Source organism: Ovis aries, chromosome 12 (assembly GCF_016772045.2).
Source record: "Ovis aries strain OAR_USU_Benz2616 breed Rambouillet chromosome 12, ARS-UI_Ramb_v3.0, whole genome shotgun sequence".
NCBI lineage: Eukaryota > Metazoa > Chordata > Mammalia > Artiodactyla > Bovidae > Ovis > Ovis aries.
Window position 1 is genome coordinate 41560757 of NC_056065.1, and position 24647 is coordinate 41585403.

Here is a 24647-nt window from a genome sequence, read left to right on the forward strand (position 1 = left end):
AAGTCTGAGGCCAAAATTCCAACTGAGTGCTCATAGACAAAACAAAAAAAGGACAAAGCCTTTAAATAGATGCCAAATAAAGCCTGGAAAGGTTCAGAATGCAAAAAGAGTGGAGCTCAGATTCAGGAGGAAAACTTACCCTTAAACTCCGGGATCAGCTAGAAAGCAGTGAACTCAGTGGGCTCCGTGGGTACCAGGATGTTTGCTCACCAGCCTCAGAGTTGTCCAGCTGGGGAGGGGGTTGGGGGGCGATCTTCTCCACATTTTAATGGAACCTCCGTGTAATATCAACCTAAAACAATGAAACTGCCAGCTATTTTACCATCAGGATGGGTTTATTTGGGAGCAGCAAAGAATTGCAGCTCAAGACATGCAACTACAGTGAATCACTTGCAAATCCTGTTAAGTAAAGGAGAGGGAACTCTTTCACAGAGAAGGGAAAAGCTGGGTGGGGCTGTTATAAGCAAAAAGTCCTTAGGAGGAAACTGGGAGTTTGAAGTATACTGTCTTTCCATTAGCTAAACTGTGATAGTCTCTCATTGGCTGAGCTGTTTCCAGGCAAGGAGAAAATCTCTTCCTCCTTCTAGTTTCATTCCTGCCAGAAATGCAAGGTACATCTTCCTGTAGGGATATATATTGACTTTGATTGGTACAAGCCTGAGAGCTCCCATTCTGGCCTCTTGACTCCATTTCAGTAAGGTTTCCCCTTATTAATCTGCATAACTTCTGCCCTCTTCTGATGCATAAATACTCTTAACACAATCTTAGGAAAGTGCCTGTAGTGTCAGCTCAAACACTTCCAGGATTAGGCAATCGACTCCTCCCCATGACCTGTAGGTGGAGTCCAAGCTCCTTAGCTTGGCATTCGGGGATCAGACCATTACCCCCTCCTCCAGCTGACCTCCAGACAGTTCCTCCACACACATTATGTTTCAACCAACCTGGATAACCCACAAAGTCCAGCAGCCACCATGCATTTAAACCTCCCTGCTTTTCCTTGGTTGTTCTCTCTGCTAGGGATTGCCTTCTAAATCAGAGTAAATCAGAGATTTTCTCTACTCTTCCTTCAAGTCCCAACTATTTATCTCCTCTGTGAAACCCCTAATGCACCTCCCTGACAGCCGAATAAATGATTCATCTTTGTGCCCCACTGCTCTCTATACCTTGCTCACCCTTTAGCTACTTCCATCATAATCTTGGTGTCTAAGAGAGGGTGAAATGCCTTATTTCTAGGTCCCAAAACATAACCAGTGCTGGCATTTAACAATTAACTCACTTATATTTAACAGGATGTTACTGTTATTGATCAGTATACTGTGAGAACAAAAAAGATACATTCCCTGCCCTCACAGAGCTGAATGTCTAGCAAGGGGGATAGAAAACCACCATAGAAAAAGACACATATAAACAACAGTTATTGATAACTGCTAAGGGGAAGATAGGGATATCATGAGAAAAAATAATGCGGAAACCAAATATCTATGTTTGATGAATTAACAAGTCAAAGAACGAATTAATTAAATCATCCAATCAAAGAATGGTGAAGAACTCTGATTTTATAAGGACTAGTGTGTGTGTGGTGGTTGCAAGCGTGTACGTTGGAGCCAGGCTGCTCGAGTTTATATCTTAGATCGGCCACAAACTAGCTGTGTGACCTTGGACAAGTACTTAAGCTCTCTGTGTCTCACTTCCTTCACTGATAAAATGTGAGATAATAATATTATCTCAATTAACTGCTTATTAGTTTTGGCTGCATAACAAACAATCCCAAAATCTCAATGGCTTACAATCTCTACATTCCCTTTCTTTGTCATGGGTTTTTTCAGTCAGCTGAAGTTCTGCTGAGTTGGGTGATGATCAGCAAGTCTTGGCTGAGGCTGCAGATTGTGGGTTGAGTTCAGGTTGGTTCTGTGTTTTTTCTCCTTCTCCATGGACCAGCAGTTTTCCAGGTTTATCTCTCTCATAAGGAGTCATAGGCACATAGGCAGGCAAGCCAAGTCCTCCAAACACACGAAAGCCATACTAAAGAGGCAAACTGCTGACATATCACTGGCCAAGGTCAGTCACTCTCACCAGAGTGATGTTATTAGTCTGCTTGGGCTGCCGTAACAAAACAGCACAAGCTGGATGGCTTAATGACAGAACTCTATTTTCTTGCATTCTGGTGGCTGGAAATTCAGCTCAAGGTGTTAGCAGGATGGGTTTCTGGTGAGATTTCTCTTCCTGGCCTGCAGACGGCCACCTTCTCCCTGTGTCCTCACATGGCCTTTCCTCTGTGTGCATTCCCCTGCTAGCTCTTCCTCTTTCTATAAAGACACCAGTCCTGTTGGATTAGGCCCCCACCCATATGGCTTCATTTAACTTTATCCCCTGAAAGGCTTTATCTCCAAGAACAGTCACATTGGGGGTCAGTGCTTCAAGACAAGGATTTGGACGGACACAGTTCAGTCCATAATAGGTGGAAAATATACTCCCCTTATTCTAGAGGGAGCCCCTGTCATATCACACAGCAAAGGGCATAGGGGCATAATTCTATAACAAGGAATAAAGAAATGGCAGCAGTAATCTGATCTACCACAAACTGTTGCAAGGGTTAAATATGTTTATTCATGTAAAGTGTTTAAGATAATGTTTGGCATTTCGTAAACTCTAAATACGGAGAAGGCAATGGCACCCCACTCCAGTACTCTTCCCTGGAAAATCCCATGGACGGAGGAGACTGGTGGGCTGCAGCCCATGGGGTCGCTAAAAGTTGCACACGACTGAGCGACTTCACTTTCACTTTTCACTTTCATGCATTGGAGAAGGAAATGGCAACCCACTCCAGTGTTTTTGCCTGGAGAATCCCAGGGACAGGGGAGCCTGGTGGGCTGCTGTCTGTGGGGTCGCCCAGAGTCAGACATGACTGAAGTGACTTAAAGACTTAAAAAAAAAACTCTAAATAAGCTTGGCTATTTGTTACTTTATGGTTCATATCTATCATGTGATGGTTTCACAAATATATACAAATGTTAGACTTGTCCAAGGGATGACAGAGAGTGAGATGGTTGGATGGCATCACTAACTCAATGGACATGAGTTTGAATAAACTCCGGGAGTTGGTGATGGACAGGGAGGCCTGGCATGCTGTAGTCCATTGGGTCGCAAAGAGTTGAACATGACTGAGCGACTGAACTGAATATTTTATATGCACTAATTCACCATATATCAATTTTACCTCAATGTATCTATAGGTAGTTGGATGACTGATAGATGAGTAGATGGATAGATAGATTTATTTATTAAAAATCAAGTATTTTCTTGGAACAGAAAAAGGACATCAGTGGAAAGACAGATGAAATCCAAATAAAGTCCAAAAGATTAGTTAACAGATTGTACCAGGCTTAATTTGTTAACTTTAATAAATGTACTATAATTAGGTAAAATTATCATTAGAGGAACAGGGTGAAGTGTGTACGGGAACTCTCTGTATCATCTTTATAACTTCTCTGTAAATCTAAAATTACCCCCCAAAATTAAAAAACAAACAGTAAGCCCCATGACTTCCTTTTGCCTGCCAGGGGTGAGGAATTTCTGACCTTGAGACCTTGCCTTCCAGATCTATGGGCTAACTACCAAGATCCCACCACAGCTCCAAAGTAAGGAACACATAATAGCATTTTAGGGCAAATGAGAAACTGAGCTGAAATGAAGACACTGAAATCACCCAAGCTTTTGCAGGCAGCAAGCTGCTTTCCTGCACAAGGGAGGGATCAAGAGCTACACTGTCCAGCCCAATGATCACCAGCTATGTGTGGCTACTGAGCCCTTGAAATGTGGCTGGTCCAAATGGGCATGTCCTGTGAGAGTGAAGACTTAGTATGAAAATAGAATATAAAACGTTCATGCATGCATGCTAAGTCGCTTCAGTCGTGTCTGACTCTGTGTGACTCTATGGACTATAGCTTGTCAGGCTCCTCTGTCCACGGGATTCTCCAGGCAAGAATACTTGAGTGGGTTGCCATGCCCTCCTCCAGGGGATCTTCCTGACCCAGGGATTGAACCTGTGTCTCTTATGTCTCTTGCATTGGCAGGTGGGTTCTTTACCATTAGCACCACCTAGGAAGCCTAGAATATAAAATATCTCATTAATAATCTGTACATCAATTATATGTTGAAATAATAATAATTTAGATACACTGTATTAAATAAAATAATTTTAAATTAATTTAATCTGTTTCTTTTTATATTATTTTAATATGGCTGCTAGAAAATTTGAAATTGCCACATGGCTCATATTATGTTGCCACTGGACAGTGCTGGTCTAGAAGAGGGAGTTGCTCTAAGGCCAGAGGAGGGTCCTGCCATGAAGTCGGGAGAGCAGGGTGGAGGTCAGGCTCAGGCCCAGTGGAAGAGAAGAGACCAGGCAGCTTAACACCCTGTGTTTCAACCAGTCCCCAACTTGTGACGTCAGAGGCGAGGAATGGTAATGGAAAAGCAGTGGGATTTACACAGGCCTCTTCATGCAAATCTAACCTTTGTACCTGCAAAGCAGTCGGGCTTTGTTTATGATGGCCAGGCTGCCTAAATTAGAACAGGCAGCCAATCATTATGGCATATTGAAAAGGCCAGAGGAGGCTGCCCCAACAGAGTCTCCAGACAGGAGTTCAGGGTCCTAGCTGGGTTCATCCTGAAGTGACAAACCACCATACAGCTGGAAGTTTGTTCCCCCAGGAGCTTGTTCCCCTTTCCCTTCTGTCTGGGTGGCCACTTCACCTGGAAAGACATGGCCACTGGACCTCAGGGATCACCCTCCAATCCAAAGTCTGGGCTGGAAGGAAAGGCTTCTCTTTCTCCAAGCGTCCATGTGTACAGTCTCAGGGAAGGATTCTGATTGGCCCAGCTTGAGTCATGTGCCCATTCCTGAGCCAATCACTGTGGCTGGATCATGTGGTCACAAGGTAATGTGATTGGCAGCCCCTTCAGAAGCACATGGAGTGAGGAAGGAGTGAGGAGGCACCAATTCTCCCAAAGGAGAGGGCATTGTCACAGTAAGGGGAGAAGCAGGACAGACACAAAAACTGCAGACAAACCCTCTACCCTCCCAGTGGCACCTGCGCCTTTACAACCCCAACACCAGCTTAGGTTGCATTTTCCCTATGGGTCAAGGTCAACTGAGTATTAGCCCTTTAAGAGATCATTATCCCAGAGCTGGTGAAGGGATCCAGGGGTTACATCCCCAGGGATGTTTCTGGGCATCCCTGGACTTGCCCATGTAGGTGACCAGGCAGGAAGCCTTTCTAGGTCCTGCACACATCCTGACTCCTGCCCCCTCCAAGCATTTGTTTTCTCCACAACATATATTTCCTGAGCCCCATGTTGTGTTCTGGGCAGGACACTGGGAACCAAGAAATGTACAATCAGGGTCCCTTTTCTCAGGAACTCACAGCCTAGGGGAGGAGAGTAGGGAGTGGAGAAAGGTGTCTGTGAGACTGGCATCAGTACAGGGAGCTCTAGATCCCGTTCCTCTAAGGTTGCACTCCTCCCAGCATGACTCGATAAGCAGGGCACAGCAGCCTCTGTAGCTTTGGGACTCAGGGCTGCATCCCCAGAGCCTAACTCGGGTGGTAGCTACAGCTGCAAACGATGGTTCTGTGAGGACTCAGGTGCCTCGGCTGGCAGCCTCCTGTCTTCATGCACTGCAGATCAAAGACCTTTTCAGGCAAATGCTGCCCAGAAATAAGGGGAGCAGACACCCCCAGCGCAACCGGCAGCCAATGGGGAGGGAGCCAATGGATGAATGCTGGGACCCCCTCTCCCTCAGGCGGGCATTCTGGGAGATGTTCTGCCTTCTTCTGAAGTCCTGTGGAATAAGCATCTATTAGGCATAGCAGCAACCTCCACATGCGCCTTGTGTGGCTTTCCCTCCCTCCATGACTCTCCTCCCCACTCACTCCTGCTTCCCAATGAAATTGCCTGCACCCAGGAATTCCCTGGTAGTCCATTGGTTAGGACTCTGAGCTTCCATGGGCCTGTACTCGATCTCTAGTAAGGGAACTAAGATCCTGCACGCTGCTTGGCTTGATCAAAACTTTTTTAATTAAAAAAAAAACAAAAAAACAAAAAACACCTGCACCCAAGACCTTGCTTCAGGCTCTGCTTCCTGTAGGGGCCAATCCCAACTAAGATAAACAGGTACTCACCGATCCCACAAGAATGCGGGGATGAAATAGGCCATCATCGTCTGCTCTTGACACATCAATTTAGTAACCTGAAGAAAGATCCTACGGCACAGGACACAGGACAGCCAAGGCCATGTCAAGGAGCTTCCAGGGAGAGGCTAGAGGACAGCCCTCGGGCCACTGAGCCCTAAGCCCCCACCCCAGAGGGATTCCCTATCCAAAGCCATACCACCTGGTCCTCACCACAGCCCTGCAGAAGCCCCAGGGAATGGCAGCAGCTCAGTCACCGGAGCCAAACACACAGAGAAAAAGTAATTTTCCATTCTTGACTAATTGCTTTTCAGAGTCTGGCCTGTCCCTCCCACCGCCCCTCCTTCTCCTCCTCCCCCTCTCCTTTCCCCACCTTCCAAGGACAAGGACACAGAGATACGGCTCCCCTGGGCCCAGCTTGTCTCTCTCAAAATGAGTTTCTGAAATGTAATCCCAGAAGTGGCAGGTAGACTGTAGCCAGCACAGCCCCCAGGGGAGGGATGGCTCTGTGTGGCTACCAGGACCTTGGGGCTCTGGCCTGGCCTGAGAGGGCTCCCAGGCTGGGACACCAGCGCTCACTCACACCCTCTGCTTGCTCGTTCATTCATTCACTCCTTGCTTCATTCACTTCTTCACTTGGATGTTCTATCCCTCCCTCTCCCCTCACTCAGTCACTGCGGCAGCGGTGTTTGCAGAACCCACCAAAAACCTACCTTCTCCTCCAATTTACCACACTCTGTGGCTTGTTCTGGCCACAGGGGTATAAGAGAAAGTCACATGATTCTCTCCCAGGCTGAAACATTTAAGAGTCAGTGTGTGATCTTCACTTCTCTCATCCCCTGAGATGGCACCCATGGCGATCTCACTTCCAAATATTGCACCTCAAGATGGTGGCACCTCCATCAGTCTGGGTCCTTGAGTGACTGTACTGGGCAGAGCATTCCCCCATCCCCTCTAAACCACAATGGACATATAAAGTGAGAAATAAACCTTTCTTGTGCTAAGCCCAAGGTTTGGAGGTTCATTTGTTACGCAGCATAACCTGCACTGTGCTAATACACATGATTACTATGCAATCTTCTTGCTTCTCTTCCTCCCCTCTATTACCTCCTCCTGTACCCACCAGAGAGTGAAAGCCTGAACTCCTTCCCTTAGATGTACTGAGTGGTCACAGTGGGCTGATCGATGCAAATGTTTTCTGGAACACCTACAAGATACACAGAGACTGAGGGCAGTGGCTGGACACACAAATGCAGACAGAATAGCCTTCCTGTAGCTTGATAGACTTATTAAAAGAATCTATTACTGATCCAGTAGTTGCCATGAGGTAACAATTTCCCAGGATATCACTGGTGGCCAAGGAGGAAAAACAGAACAGGGCATGTAGATAAGCTGACACTATGTCAGCATGGAGTGGGGCTCCCACAGAGTATCCTGCTTCAAAGAACCTCACCCTGTCTCACAGATGAGGAAACTGTGGCCAGACAGGTTTGCAGACTTAGCCAAGCTCCCATGCTCCCAGAGCCCCCAATTCCCACAAGAACACCTACCTCTTAGGGTGTCCTGAGGATATTTTGGGGGAGTGTGAATGCCAAAGGTACATTTTCTGAAAATCCAAGTCCCATTTATTAAGCACTTCCTCTGTGGAGAGCCTAAATAAGCTATTTTAATAAAAACAAAAGGACTTCCCTGGTGGTCCAGCGGTTGAGAATCTGCCTTGCAATGCAGGGGATGCAGGTTCAATTCCTGGTTGGGGATCTAAGATCCCACATGCTGGGGGCAACTAAACCCACGTGCTGCAACTACTGAGCCTGTGCGCAATCTGGAGCCTGTGTGCCACAACTGGAGAGCCTGTGCATCGTGACAAAAGATCCCATAAAATGCAACGAAGGTCCCACGTGCTGCAACTAAGACCCGAAGCAACCAAACAAATAAATATGATTTTTAAAAGATAAATTAAAAATATAAGGAACAGAAGGCCCGACACTATTCAACCAGCCAACTTAGGGGAGCTGAGGATAAATACCCGCAAATAAGGGACAGCAACAGAACAGCCACATTTTGTCATAACAAGTATAAGGGATCAAATCAAAGTGCGTACCTGGTGGTGGCATTTCCTTTCCTTCCCTCTTCCCGGCCTTGTTCCCTCCCTGCTGAAGCCCAGAGAAGTTACCAAGATCCCTTAGAGAAGGGAATGGCAACCCACTCCAGGATTTGTGCCTGGAAAATCCCATGGGCAGAGGAACCCAGCAGGCTACCATCCACGGAGTGCAAAGAATTAGACATGACTGAGTGACTGAGCATGCACCCACATCTTTATGTGACACAGAGCTCAGGCCTCTGGATCCACCACAGACAGCCTCTCCCCTCCACTCTCAAGTGCTCTCAGGAGAGTTTCCATGATACTCACACCCCAAGTGGCAGCTGAGAAAACCACGTGCCAGGGACACCTCACTGTACCTTTACCCAGGCCCCACCTTTGACTGAAACACCACCCATCACCCAACCCGTTTGCTAAGTGGGCTCCTATTAAAGCTTCAATGTCCACCTGTGAAATCACCTCTTTCAGGAAGCTTTCCCTGCCCTCCACAAGGCTGGCCTTCAACAATGCTTGGTGGTCCCTGACAACATTCCAGCACAGGCCTCATTCAGGCTTGGCTGCATTTTGTTTGCCTGTTATTAAGTCTTCTTTCTCCAGCTAAGAGCAAGTTCTACGATGCTGAGCAGGGACTAGGTTTCGTTCATTTCTGATCCTCCGTGCCTGACGCAGAACTTGGTACTTCAGAGCGGCTCAATAGGTGTCTGTTGAAAGCATTCATGTATGCAAGGGGGCTTGAATGTGTGAATAAACCACAAAGGAATGAGTCTCTGATGGTGAAATTCCAGGTATCATGAGCTAAGTTGGGAGTGGGTTTAGGGCGGGGGCGGGGGCGCTGTTGTTGGTGGGGGCCCATGTCATTCAGCCCCTTTGGCCACACCACATGAATACAACCCTCTACGTGTGTGTTTGCAATTTTCACCTGAACTTCTTGTCCTATTGCCAAATCATGCACTCAACCATGTGTTCGGGTTTAGGGTTCATAAACTTCACTCCCTGGATTTGTAGGTAATTGAGCCGGCTCGTGGCAGTGGACCAAAGCCTTCAAAACATTTCAGAAGCCAGGACATCATGTAGGAGGTGGAGGGAAGAAAGCAGTCTTTGGGGGACCCCTGCGTCTCCTCATCAGTCTTGACCTGAGAAGACATCGGCGGCTCTGGGACTGGCAGTACACCTGCTCCTGGCATGTGAGGCCACACGGCACTGTAACCATGGGAGCGGAAATTAGCTGCTCGCATAATAACCTTTGTTCCCCAAAGGTATCCTTGGAACAGGTGGAGTAGAGAGGCCAAGAAGGCGAGGCAGGTTTGGCCCCATACTTCCCAGAAGGGAAGGCTTCCCAGCTCAGAGGAACCTCTGAACCCTCACCTTTTTTTTAATCAAAGTATATTTGTTTTATTTATTTTTTTATTGAAGTATAGTTGATTTGCAGCGGTGTTAGTTTCAGGTGTCCAGCACAGTAATTCAGTTTTATATATATATCGATCTATTATATTCTTTTTCAGATTCTTTTCCCTTACAGGTTATTATAAAATATTGAGTATAGTTTCCTGTGCTATACAATAGCACAGGAATAGTTACCTATTTTATGTGTGTGTGTGTGTGTGTGTGTATTTAGTCACTCAGTCGTGTCTGACTCTCTGCGACCCCGGAGGCTACAGCCCACTGGGTTCCTCTGCACTTTGGATTTTTTCAGGCAGTACTGAAAAATACAGAATACTGGAGTGGATTGCCACTTCCTCCTCCAGGGGATCTTCCTGAGGCAGGGATAGAAACCAGATTTCCTACGCCTCCTGCATTACAAGCAGATTCTTCACCCGCTGCGCCACTGGGGAAGTCCATTTTACACTAGCAGCGTGTGTATGTTAATCCCAAGCTTCTAATTTCTCTCTCCCCTGCTTCCCCTTTCGTAACCCCAGCCCTCACTTTCGGGGTCAGCTGTCTAGCCCCAGACCCTCCTCTGTAAGTAAGATTGCCCGGTCCTCCTTGGTCGTATCCCTGGCCAGGAGCTCTGCTCTAACCTCTCTCACAGCTCTACCTTATTTGACTGTGCGTCTGTGGGCCTGTTTCCCTCACTGGTGTGCAAAGCCCCTTGTTGTAGGAACTGTTCCCTAATCATTCTAGATGTCTGGCAATCAAAGTCTGATGGGTTCACTGATGGGTGGATGGATGGATGGACAGACAGAAAGAGATCTGCTCAGGAGACACTCTGTGATACTAGCCACCATTTTTGAATTTTGTGCAAAGAGCTGTACTAAGTCCTTTAGACGTGCATTTTTCTCATTTAATTCTTACAGCAACCATGTGAGTTAAGTAATCATAAGCCCATTTATGACAAGAAGACCAGGGTTGAGGGTGTGTGTGCACATGATGTCCCACAGTCAGGAAATACCAAGCTGAGCAGTGTGAGTGACTCCGGAATCCATACTCTTAACCTCTTTGGCTTTCAGCCTCCTTGTGGATATATGGCTACTTCTCTGAGCCTTGGTTTATTCATCCATAAGATGGGAATGATAGTACCCACTTCACAGGTTGCACATGTAAGGGTCAGGCTGGGTCCATTGTAGCTGCCAGCTTCCTGGGGATTTGGGGTTTCTGAGTTCTGCAGCTTAATGCCCATGGGGACCCCTATCCACAAATCCCTTTCTGGGTCACTCCCCTCTCCCACAGTGTCTCCTTGACTTTGTCGCCCATCGCCCTGGTCTTGTGCAATGATGCAGATTAAGCACAAGTCGTATTTTCTTTAGCTAGGGGTTGGGATGCTTGCTCACCTCCTGAGGATGAAGCATACCTGTGTTTGTGTGGAACCAATCAAAATGCTGCATTGACTCCTATTCCCAAACTTGCCAGGGCAATTGAGGTCCCTTTCGGCATCCCTCCCTGACTGCCTTTTCTCTGCTTTCCACCTCTCCCCCTTTAATCCACCAGGCCATAAAGACGGAACATATCAATCTCACTTTTCTGCAAGGAGTAGGAGAACCTTCCCAACCACTGTGGAAGAGGCCTGATGGCTCCACTCATGCACCTGAGCACTTGAGGCCTCACAATGAGCTAAGTGCTCTCAGAATCTGAGAGACCCAGGATCAAGGCAAAACCCAAAGGCACCAACACTGGAGGCCACCTTCCACACTGCTTTTTAAATGCTTATTTTTGGCTCCCCAGGAGATTTCTCTAGTTGCAGTGCACAGGCTTCTCATTGCAGTGGCTTCTCTTATTGCAGAGCATGGGCTCTAGGCACTTGGGCCTAGCAGTTGTGACGCATGGGTTTAGTTGTTCTGCAGCATGTGGGATATTTCTGGACCAGGGATCGAACCTGTGTCCAAATCCGGGTGGATTCTCAACCACTGGACCACCAGGGAAGTCCCAAATTTCACATTTCTGATGATTTTGGAGGGTGGATTCTTCCAGTTTTTCTGGTTGATAAACCAGAGGATAAACTGACAAGGAGGCTTCCTAGAAGTATGGTTGAACGGGAAGCAAGTGAAAATTCTTCACTGGCCTAACCCAATTCTATCAGGTGGACTTCTTGGAAGAGGAGGGATTCAAACTAACTGAGAGTAGGAATGGTGAGGAAGTCTGGCTGGGGGAGAAGTGGAGAAAATGAAGAATTCTACTGGAAAGGAGAGAAGGAGATGGTTAGGGAAGGAGGAGCTAGACCAAGGGTATTTTCTCAGCTGTGGAAGAGGGGAGGGGCCTGTGAGGGTCACCTGGATGCAGATGAGTCACAACAGGAACCAAAGGCAAGGATGGAAGGGGCAGAGAGTGGAGGTGGGGAGAAGGGACCTCAGGCAGTTGACAGAGGCACTAGCCTTGTGCCTAGAGAATGGCACTCTCCAAAATGAAACAGCCAAGACCTGGGGAATGAATGGCCTTGCTAATTGGCCATTTTGTTTTTTATGCATTTTCATTAGCAAGATAAAATAACAACTAATCATGTAACTGTCTCCTCGTCTGGGAAATAAATGCTCATTAACTACCTGAGTGTTCTCAGCTGGCGAATGAGTCACAGCTTCTCAGCCCAGAGTGTGATGGGGGACGGGGCACCGGGGCAAGGGGCGAGGAGGTGACCAGTCAGACTCCTGACTCCGTACCCCAGGCAAATGCCATGAGTGACATTTCTAGAAGAATCGAGAAGAGAATGGTGACCATAGGTCCACCTTCTTCTATGGTCAGAAGAAGAGTCCTAATTATTTCTCTCCTTACCCAGTAGACTCCTCATCCTTTGCTGGATGAGGATCTCACCCAGACACCCTTCCCAATAGCCATCTCGAGACAGGTGCTCTGGAAAGGGGCAGAGGCAGCCAAGCCAGGTCTTCATGGTGACCCTGTCCACTCACCCTCTCAGCACTAACTGGGGGGAAGGGCTGAGGAGCTTTAGCTGGTGGGGAAGTGGGGCAAGAGAGCCTGGTTACCCAGGCAACTCCCTGGAGGTCCCAGCCAAGGGCTCCACTCCCACAGGTGGGGGTTGATGTTGTCATGGAAACTCCTTGGCAGCATTGCCAAGGCTGGAGGCCTGGTTCCCTTCTCAACCCAAGGGGCACAGGGCATAGGAGGCAAAGGGATCAGAAGCCTCTTAGAATAATGTGACTATCGGAATGGCAGTTTGCTGGGGAAAAAAGTTCCAGAAGACACTTAGTTTCTCCCTACTGGCGCGCACACGCGCACACACACACACACACACACACACACACACACACACACACCCTGCCCCTGTTCTCGATCTGCCTCTAGAAATTTGCTGGCCCCCAGATCTTACTCTGTAGCATGTCCTCCTCTCTCTCCCTCTCTTGGCCCTCTTTTTCAATGACGTTGATCATTTCAAGCAAAGAGCCTACCCCAGGGTCGCCATGACGACTAAACAAACCTTTGGTCTCCATGGCGACAAGCCCTCAAAGTTATTTTTATTTATTTATTGGAAATTTCAAAGAACTTTCCATTCCCCTGCCCAGGCCTAGCATTTAAGAGACTGAGTTGAACCATCCTTCTCCCCTGGGCCTGGAAAAGGAGAATAAACGTGACAGCTGAGATGAGGCTGTTGTTCAGGCACTACGTCGTGTCCAACTCTTTGTGACCCCATGGACTGCAGCACGCCAGGCTCCTCTGTCCTTCACTGTCTCCTAGAGTTCATGTCCACTGAATCAGTGATACTATCTAACCATCTCATCCTCTGCCAGCTCCTTCTTCTTTTGCCTTTAATCTTTCCCAGCATTAGGGTCTTTTCCAATGAGTTGGCTCTTCACATGAGGTAGCCAAAGTATTGGAGCTTCAGCTTCAGCGTTGGTTCTTCTAATGAATATTCAGGGTTGATTTCCTTTAGGACTGATTGGTTTGATCTCCTTGCTGTCCAAGGGACTCTTAACAGTCTTCTCCAGCACCACAGTTCAAAAACATCAGTTAAGGAGGCCAATAAATACCTCCTTGAAGCTGCAGAGAGAGCGATCTTGTGGGCTCCTCCTCAGTCTGCCAGATGCCTGGGGCAGACTCTCAAAAGCCACCTGGCAGCCCCCATCCTCAGGGAAGTTCCGGCGCAGCTTCAGGTGGGGAATGGGCTGATTGAGATACATCCTGCTTCACACTAAAGCACGACTCACAGGATTTACAGACGTGTACAGAGCCTAACAGAATAAATGCAAATAGATGAGGGACACAGGGTAAAGGGAAAATAAGATAGTGCCTGGCTGAGGGGAGAACACAACCATGCATCTGCAAGGTCCTAACCAGGAGCGAGGTGTGCCACAAATCCAGCTCCAAGCTTCCTGGGGGCCACAGCAAAGAAGGAAACAAGAGCCCATAAAGAAAAAAAATAGAGATGATTCAGGAGAAGTGCTGGATGTTGGGAGAATTCTATGAGGTTACAACTCTAGGCTACCTGGAGTCCTCCCCACTCAGCACCTGACACTTTGCCTTCACTTTTTCGCTTTATGACCCTTTTTTGTTAGTTTTCTCTTTCTCCAATAAAGCCTAGTCCTTAACCATGCCATGTGATATTGTTTTGTTGTTGTTCTGACTCTGCGGCCCCATGGACTACAGCACAGCAGGCTCCTCTGTCCTCCACTATATCCTGGAGTTTGCTCAAGGAGATATTGTTTAATTTATCCCAAACCTGGTGCATCTCTATTCTCCCAAACAGAAAACCCAGATGAGGCCCACCTACTGAATACACAGAGACTTGGAAGGGGCCCCTCTTACACAATAGCTATCATCATCTAAAATCACAGCCATTGAGATGTTTTTGGTTGCAAATCACAACAGACCTGATGCAAAATAGTTCCACAAATACGGGATTTGTTATTTCATAGAATCATTCTGATGTTGACTGACTCCACTGGTGAATTCTGAGCTTCACTATGTTGACTTAAAATATAGTCACAACCTAAAATGTGGGTGTTATGTTTTATCAGGACTTCAAGCCCAGGAGACAGCAGCTCAAGTAACCTTAAAAGAACTGCTTCGAGGAGGCAGGGGACGGCGAAGAGTCAGTTTATATAGAAGTTCGCAACAAAAGGCAAGTTGTCTGACCATCAAAAGTGTTTTTGTGAATCAAAGAAAACCAGAAATCTCAAGTTAAGAATTCAGCACTTTTCTGTGTATGGGAAGATGCAGGAGTCTGGGCTCATTGAAATCATTCTTTTCATATGCATCTCAGCTACGGGGGAGTTGGGGGGCAGTATCTTGTGTTTTTCACTTTCTGAGTTCTGCAGCACTCACCAGCCAGATCCCACAGGTATTCTCCTTCCTGGATGCCCTGGAGGGCTGACATCTCTGATATCTGTGACAAGCTTGTTTACTGACACAGCAGGAGATACTCCATTTCTCAGCCAGCATCATCCAGGACCACGGTGCCCTTCACCTATGAGCTGGGCCATCCTCTGAGTGTCACTTTAGCTCCCTCCACGCAGCCATGAAGGCTCCAGCACCACATATAATATGAACAGTAGGGAAGTGGGTTCTCTGCTGTGCCTCATTGTAGGGAAACCATTTCTAGAAGCCCCTGATGGATATCCCATCAAGTGTCCTTGGCCACATCTGGGTCATCTTCTCCCTGTTAACCCACTCCAGAGCAAGGCAGTAAAAGTGAGTATGACTAGTCACACTAACCAGTATTCATCTGACTCACATGGAGAGAGGAAAGAACCTGGAACAAAACTGAAAGTCAGACCCTCTCAAAAAGGAAGGGTTTCAGGTCGGTGTCTTAAGTGAGGCCCCCAGAAGCAAGATCTGAGATGAAGTCTGTGTGCTGGTGGGTGATGCAAGAAAGTGCTCCTAGAAGAAACTGTCAAGGGAGCAGGAAAGCAGACAGAGAAGCTCTTCGGGGACCTCTGGAGCAGAAATTGCATCTCAAAGGTTGTCTCAACTCCAGGCAAAGAAATGAGACTTAAATTCTCCAACTCTCATCAGTCCTTGGCTAAGGGCCACCTCTGGGGAAAATGCTGGTTCTCTGCACACGTACACACAGCAGCTCAGGTAGCCCAACGGCGGACTTCTGCAGAGACTCACAGAGGCAGTAGAAGCAAAGCACACAGAAGCTGAGAGCTGCACACACAGAAGCTGTCACCGGGATCCCAGGGGCATTTGGTCAACCAACAGCCATCTACTCCAAAAATGACCTCTTCCCCTGCTGGAATGCCAGCACCATGAGGACAGGGAACTGGACTGTCTTATTTACTGTTTCCTCAACCCCAACACAATGCCTGCAGATGCCACACTCAGTACATATGTGTCAAATAAATGAATGAATGTTCCAAGATCTGGAGCTTAGAAGGAGCTGTGGCTGGGCCTTGGGGCAGGTCTTTCCAGCCTGAAGCCCCTTGTGCCAGGGGGCAGCTCCGAGGCCCAGCCCACACTGGGATTTTCCGGGGTAACTGCTATCTCCATAGAGTTGAGGGCAGCTCCTTGGAGAGTCCCAGCAAGCCACACTGACCAGGTAAAACCTTGATGGAGAGGCACGGAAGGTGGGGGCCATGCTTGGGAACTAAATGTACCTGTGATAAACAACTCTGTGCTGTTATTATTTAAAAAAGTGTAAATGAATTCATAGCAAAGGCTTCTACAGACATTACCTCACGCATCTCTCACAACCGCCCTGTGTGTCAGGTGCTACTGTGTCACCATCATCACCCCCAAAGGAAGTGGGAGGAAACTGAGGCACAGAGAAATGAATCCCCTTGTTCACAATCAAAGCGCCCCAAGGGGTCACCCCTGGAAGCCAGATCCCACATCACCCTGCCTCCCACGCATTCCAAGAAGACCTCTCTCCTGGCACTGAGCCCCCTGGATCACCATCGACTGTGCATCTGCCTCATCCCCTTGCCCTCTGCTCTAGACCATGATTTCACGAAGAGAGAAGCCCACCCCTCTTTCTTTGTTATCTTCCAGGCCTGATGCAGCACCTGTGAGACCATCATCAGGGATGGTCACAAATATTCCTTTGTCCCCTCCTTCAGGGCATGTGGTAAGGTGATCCTTTCCTACCCACTTGAGTTTCTATGTGGCCATGTGACTTGCTTTGGCCCATGAAACAGAAGTGACATCTGTCATTTCTGAAGCTTTAGGAGGAGACAGAGCATGGAACCCACTCTGGTATTCTTACCTGGAGAATCTCATGGACAGAGGAGCCTGACAAGCTGCAGTCCATAGGGTCGCACAGAGTCAGACACAGCTGAAGCAACTTAGCAGGCACATGTGTGACAGTAATGTTCAACAGAGTGGCTGCTCCACCATCCTGTGGAGAAGGAAATGGCAACCCACTCCAGTATTCTTTCGTGGAGAATCCCAAGGACAGAAGAGCCTGGTGGGCTGCCATCTATGGGGTCACACAGAGCCGGGCACGACTGGAGCGACTTAGCAGCAGCAGCAGCCACCATCCTGATTCCTAGATTGAAGATCACATAAAGCAGAACCCAGGGATGGCCTGTGGCGACAAGGAACTTGCATGAGAAACGTGTCTGGTGATCACTGAAATTAGGGGATGTTTGCTACTTCCTACCACTACCCTACCGCTTCCTGACTGATAGGACACATATTAGTAAAGACTTCATAAATGCGTATAGAGGAAATAAGGAAGAGGGAGGAAGGGAGGGAGAGGGGAAAGGAAGAAAGGAAGATGGCAGGGATGTGAACAAGAGCCTGCAGTGCCCTCTGAGCAGAAGTTGAGACAGATCCATCAGACTCCAGCTGTATCCTCCGGGAGTAGATTAGGTAAGCGGGTTCCTGCAGCTCAGACACCCTTCTCTGCCCTCCTCACTGCGCTCCAGGACTCTGAGGTCCAGAGGTAGCCAAGAGGAAGCTGGATCTTCCAGGGCTAGTATGGAGAGGGCATCCCAAAGCTAGAGCGTAAAGAGGCTATTTCCCCCTCCAGCTGAAGACTTCTTCAGCCAAATGAATAATTCACTGTAAATGACTTTGAGATGAGCCGAGTCTCCAAGTTGCCACCCGATTATGGGTACCATAAAAGGCAATGACAGTAATTTATCTCCTTTCTCTCGAGGGGTGGGTCGTGAAGATGGAGGGCGGGAATACTTGGTGCCTGGCATGGGGTTATGAATCATTCCTCTTAGCAGTTCACCTACAAGCTGCTGACACTTTTACTGATTTGGCATTAAATAATGCCAGCCTTGGTCTGGAAACAGAGAGGGTCTGACTTCCTTTCCTGAGGGAGTGCCTAGGGGAGTGAGAGAATTAAGGCAAGGGGTCGTCCAGTGGGGAGGAGGGCAAGAATAGAGGTGGGGGTGTGTACAATTCGGCCTCATCAGTTCTTTTCTCTAAGATACAGGGACAGAGGCTGGACCCTGAGCTCTGCGTGACAAGCTCACATCCGAACAGTGTCTGCTGTGTGGGCTGCAGAGGAGGACAGGTAGCAGTGACCAACTGTTCCTGGACGCACTCATCCTTTCCAGCTCACAGGCAGCTAAGAGACAAAAACTCATCACCCTCCTTCAGCTGATCCCTGGTTTCTTTGCTGGAGGAACCCCAAGAATCTCATAGCCACAACTGCTTTCTTCTATCTTAGATAGCTACAGGAGTGAATCACCGTTCCCAATTTGCAGATGGACAAACAGAGTCTGCAGTGAGGCCATGATGAGCTCAAACAGTCAATCCTAAAGGAACTCAACCCTGAATATTCATTGGAAGGACTGATGCTGAAGCTCCAGTCCTTTGGCCACCAGATGCAAAGAGCTGACTCACTGGAAAAGAGCCTGATGCTAGGAAAGATTGAAGGCAAAAGGAAAGGGGCAGCAGGGAATGTGATGGTTAGAAATATCACAGACTCAATGGACATGAATTTGAGCAAACTCCAGGAGATAGTGGAGGACAGGGAAGCCTGGTGTTAGTCCATGGCATTGCAAAGAGTCGGACATAACTTCACGACTGAACAACCACAAGATAAAAGGTATAGTCCAAACAGAGAGAGTGGTGGGACACACATTCTCCAAAATCCAGACCAGAACATTCTCCCCAACCCATCCCTACTCTATTCATATACAAACAACATAGAAGTAATCCCAGAAAAATCTGAAGTAGCACAGACAGCTTTACACAACCCTAGGCCCCCTAGACCTACCATCATTGAGTCAGAACCTCCAAGGGAGGGGTCTGTTTGGCTGAGTTTTTTTCAAAAGCTCTCCAATAACAGCTGTAATTGTAATATCCCCAAACTATAAACCACCCAGATATACCTCAATGGGTGAATGGTTACAAAAAAACTTGTGGTCCATCCATACCATGGAATATTGCCCAGCAAGAAAAAGAATGAACTAGTGATATAGGCAACAACTAGGATGAATTTTCAGGAAATATATGCTAAGTGAAAAAAGTCAATCCCAAGAGATTTTATACTGTACAATTCTGCTTATTTAATATTCTCAAGATGATAAAATTATAGAGATGGAGAACAGATCAGTGGTTGCCAGGGGTAAGAGATGAGGTTGGGGTGTGGAGGTGATGAGCCTGGGGTAGATGTGGTTATAAACAGGAGGAATCTCATGCTGATGGAACATCTTGACAAGATATAGACACACAAATTCTACACATGTGATACAATTATATAAACACACACACACAAACTAGTCTGTATAAAACCGATGAAATCTGAGTAATACTGGTAGATTACACTCATGTCAATTTCCTGGCATGATATTATACTATAGTTTCGAAAGATGTTTACACTTGGGAGAAACAGAGAGAAGAACACATAGGGTCTCTCAATCTTATTTCTTACAACTGCCCATGAGTCTACAATTATGTCATAATCTACAATTCTATTAAAAGTTCGATTTTAAAAATTCTTGAAAGCTCCCTGTAATGATCCTGTTCAACCAGGGATAAGGAAGCTTGTCATATTTAACTTCTCTTTTATTCAACGTTTATGTAATATGAAGGATTCAATGTCCTAATCAGTAGAGTCCACACACTTTCATCTTTCAGTGGTCAGAGAGAAAACATGTACCGCTTCAAGATGTGGGTGTCTACCCAGGGCAGACCCAACAGCCAAAGAATCTCTTTTTTCATTTATAAATTGGAGGATAATTGCTCTGCAATGTTCTATTAGTTTCCGCTGTGCAACAATGTAGATCACCTATGTGTATACATACATCCCCTCCCTCTTGAGCTTCCTCTCACCCCATCCGAATCCCACCCCTCTAGGTCATCACAGAGCACAACAGACTGTTTCTTAATTGCAAAGCAGTGGAGAAAAGGGGACTTCTGGACAGGCCAAGGCTCTGCTACTCACAGCTCTGCAACTTTGGGCAAATTATTTAACCTCAGGCTTCCCTGATAGCTCAGTTGGTAAAGAATCTGCCTGCAATGCAGGAGATCCTGGTTTGATCCCTGGGTTGGGAAGATGCCCTGGAGAAGGGAAAGGCTACCCACTCCAGCATTCTGGCCTGGAGAATTCCATGGACTGTATAGTCCCTGGGGTCGCAAAGAGTCGGACACGACTAAGCGACTTTCACACAGCATCTTTGCAAAGTGGCTTACACTAATCACAGCTGCTGTAGCAGTGGCTAAAAGGTTGGCAACAGGGCAATGAGAAGCTTGGAAAACAGAAGACATTTGGGGTCAAAACTGTTGTCAACGGTTTGCTTGGTGGTTAGGAAGTGGGTCTAGGTCTTTGCTTCCACTGGGAGGGTGGGGGCTTCCACTTGGTGTGGGTACATCTGCGTACTTGCCACACCTCCACCCCAAAGACGCAGAAGCAGCCTGCATTGTACAGAGTCTAGAGGCCAAGGTGAATGGAAGGATTCACCTCTGTAAAGGATTCATCTCTGTAAAGAGCAGCTGGGTATCCAAAGGGGTCACAGGGGGAAGCACTTCATGAAAACAGTCTCCCCTCCTGAATCAGACACTGGGACACTGGTACAACAGCCCCAGAGATGAGACTGGAACTGAACTGAGCGAGGTGTGTCTGATGTTTTCCCAGCTCGTGCATAAGATAAAGCAAGGCTTTTTGTCTCTGTCTGTTGGAGCCTTTGATAGAGTCTGCAGTGTAGACAACCTGCCCAGCCCTGTGTGTGCACACCCCCTTCCCCATGTGTGCAAGTGAGAACACACGTGTGCACACACATGCCTCCTGCCCAGAAGGACTAGATTCTGATGTGAGAGGGGAGTCTGGGGACGCAGACACCGTCCCCACGGGAATGCCGATCTACCACAGAGCTGTCTCCTCCTCACCTGGTCCGGGCGGAGGGAAGCGGAGGATGCAGCTGGGACGCCGGCGCTTTCATTATTTATGAAGCTTTCGTTCTTACCCGTATAAATAATCGATGACTGCAAAGTGCGGCGGGCACCGACGCCGAATATTCATGAGCCTCCTTCGCGGGGATTTCAGCTGCCGCCGCCTCGGCCCCAGATGTGCACCGCACTCACGCAGACACGCACGCCCCCAAATAAAAATCATCATAATAAAGATTTCATCTGTCAGGCTGGGGCCTTGTCTACAAGACTGAGGCAGCCGGTGCGTTCTCGAACTCAAAGGGTTTGCCGCCCGGTGAGGGCTGGAGCCAAGTGCCCAGCCAGCTCGGGGCTGGGAGGACTGGGGCAGGGGTGGGGGGTGCCTGGTAATCCTGATACTCCACCGACGGATCCACTTCTCACCCCAGCCTCGCGAGCCCCTGGAGTTTAATCAGTATGCCCACTCAAAGATCAATAATCCTTTTTTCCATGCGTGCCCACTGAGAGCCCTGCCTGCTTGGCCCAGGAAGGGGCGAGCTATGCAGACTCGGATTCCTGTGCATTTGGAAAATATCCTTGAATTACCTCTCTGCTTGCGCCATCTGACCTCCTCCCAACCGTGGGATTTCACAGAGGGAACGGGGGTGGAGGAGCCAAAGAGAAACAGCAGGCGCCCCCTGGAGGCTGGCCCTTAACTTACCTCTCTGGCTCCACTCTGGCTCCCACGCCAGGGCGCAGCTCATCTCTGTCTTCCTGACTTTTAATGCTCTCTCTGTCCTCCCGGCCTTTGTGCCTGCTGTTTATGCTGTTGCCTTTGCTTGAAATGCTTTTCCTTTCCCCAACAACTCATGTGTGTGTGTGTGTGTGTGTGTGTGTGTGTGTGTGTGTGTGTGCACGCGCGTGTGCTCAGCCCTGTCGGCCCCATTGACTATAACTTGTCAGGTTCCTCTGTTCATGGAATTTTCCAGTCAAGAATCCTGGAGTGCGGTGCCATTTCATATTCCAGGGGAATCTTCCCAACCCAGGGATCAAACCCGAGTCTCCTGCATCTCCTGCTCTGGCAGCAGATTCTTTACACTAGCACCACCTGGGAAGCCCCCACCGATGCCTGGCTAGTGCCTACTCACCTCTCAGCAGGCGACAGGTCTGCCCCTCCTCTGGGCCATCTTCTCCAAACCCCTAAGGTGTGCTAGGCCCTTCCTCTGGACTTTAGGGACCTAGACACCCCAGGTCTGGCATTTATTCCATCATTTTCTAGCAATAGTTATTGTTGATGTCTCTCTCTGCCAAACACAGGGCTTCCCAAGTGGCTCAGTGGTAAAGAATATGCCTGCCAATGAAGGAGACGTGGGTTTGATCTCCGGGTCAGGAAGATCCCCTGGGGGAGGACATGGCAACCCACTCCAGAATTCTTGCCTGGAGAACCCCATGGACAGAGGAGCCTGGTGGGCTACAGCCCATGGGGTCACAAAAAGTTGGACACAACTGAGCAACTGAGCACAAGCACCCCCAAAAACACATACTGGATCATAAACGTGTAAGGACAGCAGACTCTGGCACACAGCAGACCTCAGCTGGAATCCAAGTTCTGCCGCTTACTAGCTGTGTGTCCTTAGGCAAGTTATTCACCCTCTCTGTGCCTGGATTTCCTCTTCTATTAAAGTTGGAATGATAAAAATAGAATCAACCTCACAGGGCTCTTATGAGGATTTAATATATTAATCGAATGTTTGGCTCAATGCCAGCACAGAGCTTGGTAAGGGGACAGTCTCCCATCCCTTCTCCACAATTCTAGCAGCACCAAAGCTCTGAAAACCAAAAAGCTTTTTAAAACTCATTTGGCAGCAAAACCTGAATTGAACTGACCTCAGAGGTATTTACGGTCTTTATTTATCCTGTTTGCTGGAACTATTCATATGTATTTTGCTACAGAAATATGAGTATATTTGACTGTTCCATAATTTATAGAACATTACATTTCTAAAATCTGGAAAAATTTCAGACTCGGAAGTGCATCTAGCCCCAAAGGTTTCTATGAGGAATCCTGAATCAACAGCATTCTTATGCTTTCTATGATCGATAGTGTAATAATATTACATGCCCCACAGCCAGCACTGTGCCTGGCACAGAGCATCCATACGTAAACACTGGGTGATGGTCAGGAAAAGGAAGGAGTTTGTCCTGCTTCGCTGACCTTCTGCGAGACTGTGTCCTGCCATAAATCCTCTCAAAGCCTCAAGCCCCAGGTCCTGACTTCCCCAAGGTCACCCCTTGCTGTTGGTGACAGAAGCAGGGTTAAATTATAAACGTCTCCTGACCGGGGTTTTCCTGGTGGCTCAGTGGTAAAGAATCCACCTGCCAGTGCAGGAGATTGGGGTTCCATCCCTGGTCCAGGAAGATCCCACATGCCGCAGAGCAGCTAAGCCCATAGGCCACAATGACTAAGCCTGTGCTCTAGAGCCAGTGAGCCACAAGTACTGAGCCCACGTGCAGCAACTCCTGAAGCCCACACATCCTAGAGCCTGGGCTCCATAACAAGAGAAGCCACGGCAATGAGGAGCCCACACACCACAATTAGAGTAACCCCCGCTCTTCACAGCTAGAGAAAAACCCATGCACAGCAAAGAAGACCCAGTACAGCCATAGATAAGTGAATAAATATTAGTTTTAAAAACCTCCTGACTTCTCTGAGGTTTTGCACAGAAAGCCAATTTCATGTACCAAATCATAGCTGAGGAGCCCAGAGCTGCCCCCATGGTGATAACTGGCCCTTTTCCTCCAGGAAAGCAGAGGACTGCCCCAGGCCCTCCCCAGCCCCTCCCCACTATAGCACCAGAGGAAGTGTCTGGAAGGGAAGGAACTGTCAAGTGAAATTAGACTGAGTTCCAATCTGTGCGGGGCCCTAGGATGTGTGGTATAGACAGTTGGAATGAAGACAGCAGTAGGGGGTATATGTATAGATAGGGATACAGATGGCTATAGAATTCCAGCACTTTCTTCATTCTTACACCAAAGCCATGGGGTGGATACTGTTAAGGTTTAATGGATTCCAGTAAAGAATCTCACTGTCTCAACACCGGAGTTCAGATCCAGTTGAGACAGAAAGGCACTGGAACCCCATAAACAAAGGTTAAATGCCAGCATTAGCATATGCCCAAAGCTCAGTTGTAGACTGTGACAGTGTGAGGGAAGGCTGGAAGCATTATATCCCTCCTTGTGAAGATGCCCATTTTGTAGATGAGGAGACTGAGGCAAGCGAGTGGAGGACAAAGATTTGAACTGAGGTCTGTCTTCCCCACATTATTCTGCCTCGGTTGTTGCTTTCAACAAATCCCACAAACAAGGGCTCAGAACCTCCAGGAGCCTGTGATAAAATGAATCCAGTGTGAAAAGACCTTAGGAGTTGGGGAGCCTGCAGCAGAGCCGTGGGATCTGGCCAAAGGCTGGTCTACAATTCCCCCCTCTTTCCACCCCTCCTGCTCCCGTCCTCTCCCTTCTTCCCTCCCCTCTCTCCCCAGCCTCATTCTTCTCTGTCAGATTACCATCACTCCTCTCCCTCTGGTTACCATGCTTGGCAAGGAAGTTCTCTGATCCGCACCTGACGCAAGGGAAGGACTTGCTTTCGGGACCAACTTCCATCTCCAGTTCATTTAGCAGCAGGTACTCTTGTCTGGGTTCACCAGTCA

General features: G+C 48.0%; 1 long non-coding RNA gene across 1 annotated transcript in view; it reads right to left on the reverse strand.

Annotated features, from left to right (window-relative positions):
* The window catches only part of LOC105606453 (uncharacterized), a 28657-nt gene extending 7065 nt beyond the window's left edge, over window positions 1-21592 (reverse strand). Inside the window, exon 1 of the long non-coding RNA XR_001044015.4 lies at window positions 140-21592. This is a non-coding gene — a long non-coding RNA (uncharacterized LOC105606453). The remainder of the gene's footprint in view (window positions 1-139) is intronic.
* Window positions 21593-24647: the final 3055 nt, after the last annotated feature.